The 16460-nt window shown below is 44.4% G+C and overlaps 1 long non-coding RNA gene across 1 annotated transcript; it reads left to right on the forward strand.

The window, feature by feature from the left end:
- Positions 1-2: 2 nt before the first annotated feature.
- Positions 3-4522, forward strand: LOC129144884 (uncharacterized). The gene is made up of 3 exons (XR_008549685.1): positions 3-32; positions 817-936; positions 4201-4522. It is a non-coding gene; the product is annotated as an uncharacterized LOC129144884 (long non-coding RNA).
- The last annotated feature ends 11938 nt before the right edge of the window (positions 4523-16460 follow it).

Below are 16460 nucleotides of genomic sequence, written 5' to 3' on the forward strand. Positions count from 1 at the left end.
CTGGAAGAATGTTGCAGATGGAATTCCATTAGGTTAGCCATGGTACAACTTCACTTATATCACTAACCCAGAAGATAGAATTATGTACCTAGAGAAAAATTGATCTTTACCTTCAGACCCTTAGCTTAACAAAATGAGAGACAACAACGAACTAAAATAGTACCTTTTTCTTCTATTTAAAAATATCTGTGTTAGTTGACCAGTAGGCTCATTAAATACTACTCTTCATTCAAACAGGTCTCCAAATTATCACTGCTTCCAAAAAATTCTGAGCTCTCATTGAAGTTACTCCATAGTAACTTCATTAACTTAGAAATGAATCAACTCTTTTCTTGAAAATGTATTAATTTATTGACTCCAACTAGATGCTTAGACATTCTCATTTAGTCATTCAACGAAAACATGTTGAGGGCCAACTCAGCCAGGCGTTATGCATTCAGCCCAAAGTAGAGGTTTCATTATGAAATGGAACTAGTGAAAAGAACTGTTTTTCTTGAATTTCTTCTTCAAAAGTCTCTTTACGGTTTCCACTGACGTGGGAGAGTTTAAATGCAAACATAGGAGGACCAAAACATGAATGAATGACATTTGCAGTCACAAAAGACAAATTGTGCCTTTACCGTTAAGGACAAATAGATTTGAACACATCCATGAAGTACAGAATGAAAATTCGGAGCCACAAAGAGCTTATTTTACTAAGAGAAGGCTCAGTGGGGCACAATTTCTGTGGTGTATTCTGGATTTTAGTGATCATGCACAAATATAAATCTCTTCAAAAGGAAACAGAGTTCAAAAAATAACCAAGATTTTGCTTAGGTCTTCCAAAGAGGTGAAGAATGTCATTGTTCAAACTGGGACATCCTCTGTGTGATGGAGCAACTGGGGACTGAAGACGCAAACAACTTTGGGGAAGAATAAAGGCATCTAACAACTTTGGTAAATATCTCAATGCTGAGGATGTTTGGGGGGCTTTGTGAGTACCGCAAGTGAGTACTGAGACCTTTTCTTGTGATGATCCTTTCTAGAAGAGGGGGAGAGAGAAGTTATGTTTAAAGGGCCTCTGCTCTTGAGTTGTCATGGTAGCAGGTGACACCCACAAATATACATGCACAGGGCCCTCCCTGGTGGCGCAAGGGGTTAAGCACAGCACTATGAAGTTATCCAAAGGCAATGCAGCATGAGCTCAATCTCCAGCAGGTCAGGGAGCAACCCACATGGTGCAGCAGACCTCTCCTGTCTCGCCCGCTGCTCCCCTCAGCAGTGTATTTCAGTGAATCCGTCTGTTCTGCTCCCCACTCTGTCTCTGGTGAATCCTCTCACCACCACCCCATCCCGCACCTCTGGCCTGTACCCCAGTTCTTGTATGCATAAATCTTAAAAAACAAAACAAAACAAACTCACTCTTAGTCTTTAAGGAAGAATTAAGAAAAGGTCAGCTTCATTGACACAGAGGGACACACTCATAAATAAAACCACCAGTCTCCCATACTGTCTCCAAGGAAGTTTTCAGGCCTTTTGCAATGAAGTTAGTACCTTTCCCAGGGTCAAAGCTAAATGGTCTGTAGAGCAGCAATTCGGGCAGAGGGATAAAGGAGAGTCCTGGTGCCCTCAGTGGCTTTTTCAGGCTTTAATGCTCTTCCTATGCCAAATGTGGGGTGAGCCTGCAGGCTGGCAAGGCAGGGAGGCCAGGGGGTCGGGCGGTTGGCAGACCCCCAGCCCCCAGTGAATCTGTAAACTATTCTCTTTGGGCTCTCTCTGCTGTCACCTCATGGTCCTGCCTCTCTGTAGTCACTTGTCCTCTCATTGCTGTTCCCCGATAGCCATTCTCAGCCTCTGAGTGATGCTGCCCTTACAGGCTCCTCTTCCAGGCTCAGGTGTGCACACTCACGCACGCCCACACCATGCTCCAGGTGTGCACCATCAGGCAAGCGCGCCTTGGGCCCACGCTCCCAAGAGCCTTCTGCGTTGGGATAATGGTGTGAGAGGCTGACTGTCTCCATTTATCCTACATCGTGCAAAGCACACCATGACCTTTCCATGAAAGGAGTGGGATTTTGCTGATGCTGAGTTTTGGATTTTAATGACCCCCTCGAATCTGGCCAGTCCTCCCCATGATCACAGCAAGGGTAAAAATACCAACAGGAGTGCTGTAAATAGCATCGTAGACCTTTTGCTGTACAAAAGAGATTCATGGGCATTTTCCTATTTGACCTCATCAACAATGCTGTCTGGGAAATTATAGTTATTTCCATTCCTGAAGCGGGAGAGGCTGAAGTGCAGAGAGATGAGGAGACTCATGCTTGTCCATTGTATAACTTCTTAGTCGGGGGGCTGAGGATGGGAGCCCCAGTCTCTACCTAAACATTGGGGACAATGTCATGCTCTCTCATTTCTGAGCAAAATGTAACACACTTGTAGCAGGGAAGATTGAATATCGCAGCCTATCTGGGTTGTGATAATAAAATACCATGAACTGGATGGCTTATACATAACAGACATTCATTTCTCACAGGCTGCATAGTCCTAGGTCATGGCGCTGGCCGATTAGGTGTCTGATGTGATCCTGCTTCTTCGTACCCAAGTGGCTGTGTGGAAGGGGCTGGGGGCTCTCTGCATCTCTTTTATTTTTATTTTTCAAAGATTTATTTATTTATTTATACATGCACTGGGTACAGTCAGAAGCGCGGGAGGGTGAGAGAATTCACCAGAGCCAGAGTGGGGAACAGAACAGGCAGAAGGATCGAAGAACACTGCTGAGGGGAGCAGCGGGCGCGGCAGGAGAGGACTGTTGCGCCATGTGGGACACTCACCGTCGGCTGGGGATTGAACCTGCGCTGCAGAGGCTGCGGGCAACTTCGCAGCCCAGCGCTCAACCGCTGCGCCACCACGGGAGGCCCTGCAGCTCTTTTATAAGGTCACTAATCCCTTCATGGACTCCTTCCTCCCAATGCTGCATCTCCCAATACCATCCTACTGGGTGCTGGGATTTTACAGAGGAATTTTAGGGGGGAGGACACAAACTTTAATCTATCACGCTGATGTTCATAAAAGTAAACACAGCCCAATATTGAAACGATGGGTTTTTAAGTAAATGCCTAAATAAAAATTTGCTGATGGTGTTGTTTTTACAAAAGCAATCCTAAATCCTTAGGGGATGAGATACACGCCATATTTTTCTACTAGCCTGGTAGGTAATTGATTGTTGGCAAAGCTTCACAGTAGAATGAGTTAATTCTTTAGGAACAGATTTTCCAGATTTGGGGACACACTAAAACATCATCAAGTTGTGTCACTTGAGAATCTGGGGCCTTGTCATATGTAACAGGGGAAATCTGCTGACTTACTCAGTGTATGAAGATGATATCGCAGCAAGAAGTTAATAAGAATCTTTCATATAAAATGACATTTCCTGAGATTTATATAACACAGTGGATATAAATGATTATGGGGAAGACAGCCTCTTAGCAGAAAGGGTCCTCCTCACCCTGCCTTGCTCCTGACGTCACCACCAATTAATGTAACTAGGAGAGAAGCCAGCAGGGATCCGCCTGCCCTTCCTTTGTGGTTCAGCATCTCGCCCTGGGACAAACATGCCTACTTTCAGGCTCCACATTCCACACAAAGATTTCTCCTTCAAAACTGGTGGTGGCAAGATGATCTAGAGATGGCCAGTGCCCCACAGCTGCAAAATGTGGAGATGTCTTCCTTTCCAAGAACAGTAGGCACCATCCCCAGGAAAGGTCTGGAAAGAACCATAGAGAAAGACACTAATTTGGGTCCTAGGGAGGAGAGGTCACCCCTGTTTAGTGAACTGGGTTGACACTGAGAGCTCCATAATATAAAATCAGCTTTAAGAAATCCAAATCTGAAGTCTGCTGATCCCTGCCCTTCTCCCCAGTAGAGAGCGTGCACCCCACATCCATCCCAGACTGCTTTCTGGGGTTTTCTTCTCTGGTCCTAATTACAAGGTGAGCCAGAGACACAACAAGCAGTCTCTCCTCTTGCTGGCGATCTTGCGGTCCATTTCTCCCACCTTACCCACTCATTCTGCCCCCTCAACATACTCTTGGAATTACTGTATTTTTCTCTTCGTGTTTATACTGATTACATATTTGTTGGTCTTGTCTCTCATACACCCACCTTGAAGGCTGGGGATGGGTCTTTCCTCCATTCTCCATTATGTAGAGTGTCTGCTCACAGGTTTCCGTGCCCGAGGGGGCATTGCCAGCACTTGTTTACCAACTGCCCAAACTCTGGGTGCTGTCTGGGAGCTGGCTAATCAAGCCGTCCATCTTCAGATCTCACTGTGACAGCTGGCTCAACGCCATCCACATTTTGTCACCTCCTCCTTGGATTGGAGCTCAGAGCTTGACCCTTTGAATCAAGAAGACACAGTCCGTGACTTCCAGAGCCTTTCAAGTCCGCAGTGCAGTGGTTTCCAGCCTTGCTGCTAACACACTCTGGTGGATCCAATTAATTGTGAAATGTGTCATCAGCAATTTGCCACTCATAATAAAGTACCAAATGGGGATGACTTATTTTTTAAAAATAAATTGGATTGGATTCAGTCATTTTCATAATAATCTCATTTTTTTTCTAGTGTTATATGTAGATGTGAAACTGTAATTTTCAACTTGTTTTTCCTCCTGATGTACATGCCTCACACCCCAACACGGAGTAGATATTTCTTTTCAGCTGGAACAGAAGATGGATAGTGGTGTGTGGTCAACTTGTTCATCAGTCCTGCCCCCACGTCTTCTCACCAATGCAGTGACGCAAGTCATTAAAAATGACATAATTACTGATACCCTCTGCATGGAAGAGGGGGATAAATTCTTATGAGGAAGAAAATAGAATGAGTAAAGGTCTTGGACAGCACAGAGAAGGTTCTAGAATAAGTTGGGAGAAATCTTGAAAGGCTACACATGGAAAATGGAGATGGTTAGACTATTCTGTATATACTGAAGAGTCAGCAAGTTATTCACACATGAACTTGTATGTTTCTATGGATCAGGTACATGAAATGGTTCTTGAATATTTCCAAAGTGGATTTAGACACATCTGTCTACTTTTTAGGGTTTTAAAAACAGTATTTCTAAATAGAGCATGGTAGTTAAGAGTCTTGCCATAGAATCAGTTAGTTTGGGCTGAAAACCTGGCTCTAGCGCTGCTGAGCTATAGAACCAGCATCACTGTGCCTCAGTTTCCTCATCTGTACAATGAGATCACAAAAGTGCTGACTTCGTGGACTTGTTAGTAAGCATTAAATGGGTTAAACTATAAGCACTAAGTATGAATGGACTAAGACATAACAGCACAGAACCAGCTCTCGGTAACTGCCAGCTGCTCCTAGGATGACTGTGGTTGGTATTCCTACCTTTGCCAAGCAGAGGGTGGATGTTCTCTGGCTGCTTCCTGGTGATGTGTGGGTGGAATATGACACTTTTTAATGAATCAACTGACTTTCGTTGAGTGATCCTTTCATTCACCAGGCTGTGTTCTCTGAAGGGCACAGAGAAATAAGTCATGTAGAGCACCCTCAAATATGTTCAATCCAAAGAGAGAAACAAGACATTCCAGGCTAGAACAGCTAATCCACAGCAAGATAAAGCTGTGCCAGTTTACTAGATAGTGCAGGGCTGAATGGAGAGAGCATGCAATGCATTTCCCTGTGAGTTAGGTGAAGGAAGTGTTGGCATGTGGTTTGGAGTGCTTCGGGAAATCTTCCAGAATCGAGGAGGGATTTGATCTGAGGAGTTAATCTGGGGTAGGAATTAGATGCCTGCAGAAGAGGTTGAGACACTTTGGATAACTTTTTTTTTTTTTTAAAAAGATGTGTTTATTTATGCATACAAGAACTGGGATACAGGCCAGAGGTGTGGGGGGTGAGAGGATTCACCAAAAAACAGAGTGGGGAGCAGAACAGGCAGATCTACTGAAATACACTGCTGAGGGGAGCAGCGGACCAGGCAGGAGAGGTCTGCTGTGCCATGTGGGTATCTCCCTGGCCAGGGATCAAACTCGTGCTGCAGTGGCTGCGGACAGCATCATAGGTTGCATCTTAACCCCTTGCACCACCAGGGAGGCTCGCTTTGGATGACTCTTTCAGGGTGTCTTCCCAGTCTGGTTGTGCTGGACTCTCTGTACTAGTTCAAGTGGCCTTGCTTGCTAGTCTTAGGTGTTTTCTAAATTTCCCCCAGCTTCAACATGGGTCTGTGCATCTTATAATTTCTTTATCCTTAAGTGCCCTCCCGGCCACCAGAGTGGGTCCCTGTATAATTGTGTATTCAAGAAATGATCCTCCTCCAATTCCATAATTATAAACATGGCCATCACAGCATCTCTTAGAGACAGATTAATCTGCACACAAAAATCTTCGCACGTTTTGAGAATTTTTTTTCCCCTCAAATCCCTTTTTTTTTTCTGATCATTGGTCAGAGGGCCACTGATGGCGTAGAACAAATTTCCATTCACTCCACATCTGTTAAAGAAAAACATACGCCTGAAAAGCTTTGCAAAATAAGTTCCACTGACTTGGCCAAAGGCAGCTGGTGGTGGAGGTGGGGGTTGGTGAGCAGGGGAGAGGAGCCAGGAGAGGATGCCATTTGTTCTGTTTTCTCAATAACAAACACCAGGAAGCCACATAGAAGAGAATGGAACTGAGGAATGAGTGATTATCAAAACATTAACTTAAAAAAAAGGGAAGACATTAAAATCAATCTTGGCTATTTGCTGTCCATGATTACTGCTATTTGTATGCATACTAATTTCATCAGAGTGGGATAAGTGACATGGAGGGAAGAGCACTGCTCTTACATGAAAAAGGCCTCCGGTGTGAACAAATGCTGACTGCCTAGGCCAGCAGAACCAGGAGGAGGAGGTAGCCATGTAGGACAAGGACTGTCGAGAGCAGCAGACAGCGATTGGAAACACATGTAGAAGATTCCTTGAGCAAGACTCTGGGAGATGGTCCTCTTTCAGCAGTACCACAGTCTATTAATAACCAAAGGGCCCAGGACAGAGGAAAAGGATAAGAATGATGGGAGAAATAGGAATTAGTGGTTCAAGTACCAGGGAATTGAGGGGGAGGGGCTTGTGTTTACTGATTCTCTAATGTGCGTTGGTGGTTGTCATGGTGACTTTTCTGTATGAACTTGGCTGGGCGATGCTGCCAAGATTGGGTCAAACATTATTGTGGATGTTTCTGTGAGGTTGTTTTGGGGTGGGATTTACATTTTCATGGATGACTTTGAATAAAGCAGATTGCCCTCCATCATGTGGGTGGGCCTCGTCTGATCAGTTGATGGTCTGAGTAGAACAAAAGGCTGTGCAACCTGGAGCAAGATGAAATTCTGCCACCGTGACTCTTCCATTCACTAGAACTTGGGCTTGAACTTCCAATTTTTCTTGAATCTGATCTGCCTTCCTTCCCCAACAGCTTTTGGACTTGCCAAGACTTCATAAGAGCATGAGCCAAATTGTTAAAATAAATCCATCAATTTCTTTCTTATATAGCTATGTGTGTGTGTGTATATATATATATGTCTGTCACTATATATAAAATTATAACTATGTATGACTGCAACTATGTCTATAGCTATATAGATGCACATATCCTATTGGCTTTATTTCTCTCGAGACCCCTAATACAGTGATACTCTCTGCATATCTCATTTTCTTCTTACGAGCATATTCAAGATCATCTCGGGTCTCCCCCATGGCAGAGCTAATACTCAAATCCAAGTCTGTCTTCAATACATTTCTGCTCATCAAAATGCACTTCTTAGAGCCTCAGCAAGGGCTTTTGAGCAACTGAAACTGAAATCACTGGCTTCTCAGTGTGAAAATTCTAATGGAAACTAACAGGGCACCTGGTGGAGAATCAAGTGTCTGGGCTGACTGCCTCGCTGGTCTGTGCTCTACAAAACCCAGCTGGCCTTCAGGGCTGAGGAAGCACTGTCTAGGATCCTCGCCAGCTCAGGTTGGCTGGAATCAGGGTGACCTGATCCCTCTGAATCCTCAGTTATGCTGGAAGAGGGGTGATGTTTCTTTCCATCCCAGGTGCCTGCAAGTTCAGCTGGGGAGTCCATTATCCCAGCAACAGCCTGCCAAAGAGATGCTCTGCTTTTTCTGTGCCTTCTATCACTTCCTGGCATCACCCCCCACCTATTCCTGCCCGTCTTGATCTAAATGTGGGGCTTGGAAAGCACAGGGAGGAAGGAAGTGGATTCAGTGCACTTGAAACAGGAGAGGGGCCGCAGTGCTGAGGGAGGACAGAGCTCTTCCTTCCTAATCTTCCCTGCTTTGGCCCAAGCAGCAGAAGCCTGTGATAGGACTTCTTAGGATTCCTTCTGCCTTTTGGCAGTGTGAGTTGCAGGATGGCAAAGTTAGAGTGGAGTTTTCCAGTTGCCTCGGGCAGCAACGTCTTACATGCCTGAGCTCTCCACTTCTTGAAGTTGGGCCAACTGCTTGGCAGCCAGTGGCTGAGCAATGTGGTGGTGCCAGTGGGTGTATGGGAAGCATGAACCCACCACCCCAGCTGGCTTTCTGCTCACTTGGGCCCTGAAAGAAAGAAGGGGGAAGGCACGGACCATGGGGTTCTTCTCCAATGTCTCCTTTTAAGGGAGCCTAGGATGTACCTGTTCATAAATGAAATTGATCTTTGAAATATTCAGTGTACTGAAAGTTGTATACCCCAGGGAGTATTAAACATGTCAAGGCCTGGGGACCTCCCTGGTGGTGCAGGGAGGGGTTCAAGTCTCAGGACTATGATGCTATCCACAGCCACTGCTGCATGAGTTCGATCCCCGGCCAGGCAGGTGACCCACATGGTGCAGCAGACCTCTCCTGTCTCCCTGCTGCTCCCCTCAGCAGTGTATTTCAGTAGATCTGCCTGTTCTGTTCCCCACTCCTTCTCTGGTGAATCCTCTCATCCCTTGCCCCACACCTCTGGCCTACACTGCAGTTCTTGTATGCATGAATAAATAAAATAAATCTTAAAAAAAAATTTACCAAGCCCCATCCACACAGTCACCTTGACTATATGAGCTTTCTGAATCTCTGCTGGAGGCACCTTTTCTCATTGCCTGTTGGCTCTCAGCAGCCAGAGTAAAAGCCCAGACATGGGTCACTGAGAGCAAATTAAGATGACCCCCTTCCAGCATGTCCGCAGCTGCCCCTGGGCAGATGTCATCACTTTTGAGATGGGACTGGATAACAAAGCAAAGCCTGACTCTAAGGTTTTGATGACTCTAAGGTGAGAAAAGAGATGTGATTAAAATGAAATGTTCAGAGAGTTTGAGCAAAAAGAATGGGAAATGTGCACTGGACAAAGGCGGACACTGGACAAATGCAAGTTGAGATACAAGCACGAATCCTCATCTCATGTCAAAAGAAAGCCCAGGCGAAGAGCACCAGGGGAAACAAAGACAGTTACTTGACAACTTTAAAGAAAATCCCACTGAGGATCTAGCAAATAAGTCCCAAGGTCATACACCCAGGGAGATGTGTTTTATTCTATTTTATTTATTTATTTATTTATAAGATTTATTTATTTATTTATACAAGCACTGGGTACAGTCAGAAGCGCAGGAGGGTGAGAGAATTCACCAGAGCCAGAGTGGGGAACAGAACAGGCAGAAGGACCGAAGCACACTGCTGAGGGGAGCAGCAGGCGCGGCAGGAGAGGTCTGCGCACCATGTGGGACACTCCCCTGTGGCTGGGGATCGAACTGGTGCTGCAGAGGCTGCGGGCAGCCTCACAACCCAGCACTCAAACGCTGCGCCACCGGGGAGGCCCAAGGAGACGTGTTTTAACTCAGTAATTTGGTGGAAAGAAATAGAAATTATTGGAAGACTAAAAAAAAAAAAAATCAGATGTTTTCAAATAAAAAACTCCATATTTCTCACTCCCCTTGTAAAATCAGAAACTCTGGCAATCCTGGGCCTGAATTTCATGCCACATCCACTGATGAGGCAGGGCTTAGTAAATCCACACCAAAGAAAGCTTTGCCAACACATGTAATAATCAAACTCCAGAATGACAAAGATGCAGAAAAAATCCTGAAAGTAGCAAGAAAAATCTACCCCTTACTATAATTTGGAAATGGTTAATTATTGGAAGACACAGAAGCCCACAGGAAACGGGAGGATATTTCCTCTGTGCTGAAAGGACTGACAATTCCATAGTCAGTGAAAAATACCCTCCAGGAGTGAAAGTGAAGGCCAGACATTCTCAGGTGAAGGAAAATGCAGAGAATTTGTCACCAGCAGACCTTGCATAAAGAAAGAGGCAGAGTGGTTTAAAAACATATGGTCCAAAATATGAAGAAAAGAAAAATCTAGTTCTTTGGAAAGATGAATTGACTAATCTCCTTCAAGATTTACAGGCAAAAAAGAATGAGCTAAAAACCACCAATTTAAACAGGAGCTATCGCTGCAGACTCTGAAGATATCAATAATAAGAGAATACGACAAACTCTCCCGACACATGTTAGATAACTTTGGTGATCAGACCGATTCCTCAAAAGGCACACATTGCCAAAACCTAGAAATCGATCATCCGAATAGCCTTATAACTATTAGAGACATTGAATTTGTAATTTAAAAACTTCATAAAAAGAAATCTATTCTAGATGACTGTGCTAGAGATTAGTACCAAATGTCTGAGAAAGAGTTAACACCAATTTTAGACAAGCTCTTCCAGGAAAGTACAAAAGGAAACACTTCAGATTTTAAAAATTCTGAGCTGCTTTATCAGCTTTCTTTTATGAACCCATGACACTGAAACTTGACTAAGACATCGCAAGAAAGGAAAAACATCTCTTTTGCAAACAGCTGTCAAAAATTTAAACAAAACATTAGCAAATCAAATCCAGTGGTACATAAGGATAATATAGCATGCATGTCTGGATCCAGGAATGCAAATTTGTTTTAACATTTGGTAATTTAATACCGTAATTCACCATGTTAACAGAAGAAAGAATAAAACCCATCTGGCCAACTGAATTGATGCAGAATAAACATATGATAGCCTTTAATACCTAATTCGTGATGATACTGCTTTATAAACTATGGCAAAAAATTCCACTTTAATCCAATAAAGGTTATTTACAAGGAATTTATAGCAAGCATCCTACCTAATGGTGAGTTATTGCAAGTTCTCTTTGGCTTTCAGGAATGGGACAAGAAGGCTTACTATTACCACTTCTACTCAATATTCTATTGGAAGTCCGTGCAATGAAAAGATGGAGGAAAACTCCATGAAGTTGGAAAAGAATGAGTAATTATTATCTGAATTATTATCTGAATCCTTATTATCTGAAGGCACCATGTATGCATACAATTTATAAGTATGCAGAAAATGAAAAAGGAATCTGTAAGTAGACAATTTTAAGGAGCAAGTTTAGTGGCTATAAGACCAGTATAGAAAAAAACAACTGAATTTCCACAATTTTCAACAGACAATTGGGAAGCAAAAGCAAAATAAAATAAATGGTATCTTCCATGCTAGCATCAGAAATGTGAAAACATCTAGGAATTATATCTAACCAAGTGTTTACTATCTACACAGAAGGGTGAGAAAACACCACTCCATGGGGTTCCCCGCTGTGCCATGATGCATGATCAAAAACCTGGGTCCTCAAACAGGGATGCTCTGGTTAAGAAACAAAATCTATTTTTCTAAGTGCAAACTTTTTCAACCTGGGTTCTGTGGATGCACTGACTCCCTACAGGAAATTGTTTTCTCCATCCTCCCAAGGGCAGCAGAGTGAGAACTATCCCAAAGGCAAAGTGGGCGAGGTTAATTCACTACCAGCAGCAGATGCCTTAGGGCATCAAGCCTCCCTCCCCCAGCCCAACACCTATCCTGGGTTGAGAAGGGCTATGAAATTAATCTCTCCTGGAAAAGTGGAGGGCGGTGGAGGGTGGGGATTGAGGACTGATATCCTACCCCACCCCCCAGGTTACCCTTTGACCTTCTCAACTTGAACATGATTTTCAGATAGTAGAGAGTGAGTTTGCACATCCGAGAAATGACCGAGCTATCAAATGTCATTGTGCACAGATGAGCATCCTCTCTCCTTCTTTCTCAGCCTACACCCTTGGAGACATGGGCTGTGCATGGATTTCCTTTTCTCAGTTCTTCAGTGCTTACTTCCACCCCTGGGTTCTGTTTCTTATTTAGACATTACACTGAAGACATGTTGGAGCCACTTAAGCTTCCAGGGACCATATTGCTGGAGGAAACTTCAAGTCTTTCTCTTGACCTGTAAGAGCCTAGTAAGCAAAGCTCATCTGGTGCGGCAGCGGAAGTAGCTTGTGGAGCTGATTTTGCAGCCCATTGCCTGCCTCTGGGCATTTCTGCGCTCTGAGGGATAATGTATTTCCTTTTCCTTCATCTCACCCTTCTTAGTTCCACCACTTAGGTCAATAACAGCCAATGTCACTGGGGACCAGGTTAGAGACCTAACCTATCCTTGCCATGCCTTCTGCATGGCCCATCAGTGTGACCCTAAAACCCTACAATGTCGGTCACAGAGTCTAATCCAGTGGTAACTGTGGTTGTACAAGTCTCCACAGTGGGGTCTTGGGGCAAGTTAGCTTTGACCTATCTGGGCAGATTGACAAAGTACAGGAAGCCTCAAGGAGGAGGCCAGGCTTCTGGGCACACAGAGGGAGGAGTTTCCTTGCTCCAGAGGGTGACCGAGTTGATATAAGACTCCTTCAGCACAATAATCGTGGGCATGCTTGGGAAAGACGGTCCTGAACCACAAACCCAAGAAAGAAGAAGCCATTGTTTGCATGGTGTTCTGGATGATGTTGCCTGTGGATGTTTACTGTGGATGTTGCCCCCCACCCCATCAATCCCTAGGAAGAACAGGATGTCCATCTGTGTCGCTGTCCTCACGTGTGAACTTCAGTTCCTTCCCCCAAAGAGCCTAACTCACTTCTAAGAGGATTATGTACCATTAAATACTGTATATTTAATGTCCAGGCTTATGTACCTGGACATTAAATATACAGTAGAAGGTTGACCATGATTCACTCCATTTATAATCCTTTTAATTTGATGGCCAAGGTTTATTTGTAGAACAGGGATAATGGTTTCAGGAAGAGCACTGTCTCATCTATGTGCAAAGAAAGACACTTGCTTGTCTCTGGCATTTGTAGAATCAACAATTGACTTTTATCTTATTTTTGTCCAGATCATTTAATAAATATTTATTGAGTACTCACTAGAGCTCTGGGGAATAAGAAGATAAATAAAACATGAGCCTTACCCTCAAGGAACACTCAGTATAACTTAAAAGACACAATCAAATAGTCAAAATGTCATATGGGAGGGTTTAGGAAAGAAACGAGACAGAAGCTATGAAGTCTGCTTATAGATCGGGACATTGTTGTGTCTCTGAATGCAGAGATGCTTGAGTTGAGTCTGTAAGATTCGTGGAGGGAACAGGATGCCGCAAGGATGATGAGAAAGACAAGATGTATTGAGGAACTGAAGTAACTGGGTAAGGCCAGGCAATAAAAATATTTGAGAGTTTGGGGCCTCCCTGGTGGTGCAGTGGTTGAGCGCTGGGCTGCAAAGCTGCCCGCAGCCTCTGCAGTGCAGGTTCCATCCCCGGCCACCGGGTGAGGGTCCCACATGACATGCAGAACCCTCCTGCCGTGCCCGCTGCTCCACTCAGCGGTGTATTTCGTCAGTCTGCCTGTTCTGTTCCCCGCTCCAGCTCTGGTGAATTCTCTCACCCTCCCGCGCTTCTGACTGTACCTAGTGCTTGTATAAATAAATAAATAAATCTTAAAAAAAAAATTGAGAGTGTGAAGGGGGGGGAGATATTGCATGCACGTGTGTGTTGGCGTCGGGGGAGTCGGTCAGGGTGAGTGTGGATACTGAAGCAGGAAAGATATGCAAAAAGCCCTTTGAGCCATGTTTGAGAATATGGACTTTCCCCATTAAAGCATGGCTTTAAGGACGGAAGTGATAGAATGAGATTTGCAATGTGGAGAACTGGAAGCTAAGAGTTTATGAATTAAGATAAAGATGTGAAAGTGAATCTAACGGAACTTAATTTGGGGTTCAGTTGACTCTACGAGACATTCCTGAACTTGAGGAAGGGCTCTTAGGCTAATATGCAGGTTGAAAGCATGTGTGATGGGATTAAGTTGGGAAAGACAGAAGGAGAAATAGAGTTAGGGTGAGCAAAGGCGCAAGAGAGAGAATTCACAGCTTGGGCTGTGGCAGAAGATGAAATTTCTTCTCCAGTAAAGTTTGGGGTCTTCTTATTTAGGTTCGGGCCTTCTTATCCGGTCCAATTATTTCTGATTGTAATTTATTCCATTCAAAATGACATCATTTTATTGCTGGCTTACTTGCCTCTGTTCTGGCTACTCGCTCACTCTAGTTTCTGATACTTATTTGCTCCACAAATGGGCACTCAATAAACTTGTCTTGAGAAACTGGTAGTGTCACTTCTCGATTAATCACTCTAATGTTGTAAAGTGAAAGTGTCAATTTTCCAGACTAGTAAATAAACACACACACACACACACACACACACACACAATCAGACTTTGAAATCACCTATCCATTAATTTCAACAAATATTCAATGAGTACAAGAAACTGTTACTGTAGATGATTAGAAAACATTAGTTTTAACATAATTATGGGGCAGATGCTAAAAATGTAAACAAATGAAAAATAAATACTCTGCTTTTAGATAGTGGTAAGAACTTGAAGAATAAATCAGGTAGTAGGTCAGACAAAAGGGATGTGTGTTCCAGGTAAGGGATAAGAGATGAGAAGCGGCTGTTCTTGCAGAGATTTGGGGAAAGAGCAGGCATGTTGGTTGTCCAAGGGTCAGCTGAAGGAGCAGAACAGGAACATGGTAAACAAGAGAGAGGGAGCAGAAGAAGGGGCTGGAGCTGGGTGTGTTCCTCTTTTAGGTCAGGAGAAGGAGCTTGGCTTTCACATGGAGACTGGAGCATGGTCCATGTGGATTCAAATAGGGGGGATGTGTAACGTCATGTCGACCTAGGGAGGCCCATTCCAGTTACTGGACAGACAAGGCCAAGAGCTGAGCCAGGGAGATAGCTGGGTGGACAGCTGGTTGGTTGAACTCCCATTTGATGTTTCCATTTAGAAAAATATAAAGTGGTGTCATCAATGGCAAGAGCATTCTGCATACACCTGAGATCAAGGCAAGCTGTGATATTTCAATCTAGAGTAATTATAAGAGTGAAAGGCAGCAGCCATCAAACCTGTTCCAGGTGCTGTTATTCTCTTCGGTAGCCCTGCTAGGTAGGTTTGGGCAGTTGAGTAGCTTCTCCAACTACTTTCCCACTTGGTGGCACCCCCAGTAGTAGACCCCAGTCTCCCTGTTGTTGAAGCTGAGCCCCTTGGGTCTGTCGAATTTCTAAGCAACATTTAGGAATTTTTTTTTAATTGCCACATTCGTTAATGGTAGAATCTCTTTCAACAATGTATTTCCACTTTTTGAGCAAAGAGCAGGTTTGTTTCCATCATCACTCCAATTTGCTCACCACCAACACAGGCACCCTTGATTCTTAAACCCAGCGGATAAACACAAGGGTTTAGTTTGAATGGGAACACATGTGACTGCAACTTACGCTGATAATAGGACTCTGCTTTGGAATCTACAAGACCCTGAGGGCTCTGGTTAGAGAGACGTAATTATTGAATATGTCTGTACTTCAAATAAGAGAACAGACACACAGGACGGTGGCCAGGGTCAACTTAGGAAAGGGAAGTTTTTTTTTTTTTTAAAAAGATGTATTTATTTATGCATACAAGAACTAGAGGTGCAGGGGGTGAGAGGATTCATCATAGACAGAGTGGGGAGCAGAACAGGCAGACCCACTGAAATACACTGCTGAGGGGAGCAGCGGGTGAGACAGGAGAGGTCTGCTGTGCCAAGTAGGTAGCTCCCTGGCTGGGGATCGAACTCATGCCATAGTGATGATTGTGCTGAGACTTAACCCCTTCTCCACCAGGGAGACCCAAAGGGAAGGTGTTTTGCAACCATCCCAGACCAGGTAGGCTCACTATTGGTTCTAGCAATTTGAAAGAGAATTTTGGAGTCCTTGGCATCATTTTCACAGGGTTTAATGGTGAGCAGGGGAAAGCAGCCAGCAGGGAGACAACTTGAGGCCCCTTCCCCAGAGTGACCCCACCCTTTTATCCCCTCCCTCCTAGGGTGTGCACACTTGCACATGCACACACACCCATGCTCAGGCATCCTTCCTCAGGGACGTGTGCTCCACACCCATGTGCCTTTTATATTAACGAGACCAAGGCCGCATGTGATAGCCACAGAGGCCGATGGCATAAAACGCCTGATCGACTTCATTGACCCTACAGAAGGTCACTGAGCTGTGGATTCCATTCAGACACCTGCCCCCTCCCTCCTTTGAAGACCGCACCAGCCTCAA

Source organism: Talpa occidentalis, unplaced genomic scaffold (genome assembly GCF_014898055.3).
Source record: "Talpa occidentalis isolate TD23 unplaced genomic scaffold, MPIMG_talOcc4v2.1 talOcc4.7, whole genome shotgun sequence".
In the NCBI taxonomy this organism is placed as follows: Eukaryota; Metazoa; Chordata; class Mammalia; order Eulipotyphla; family Talpidae; genus Talpa; species Talpa occidentalis.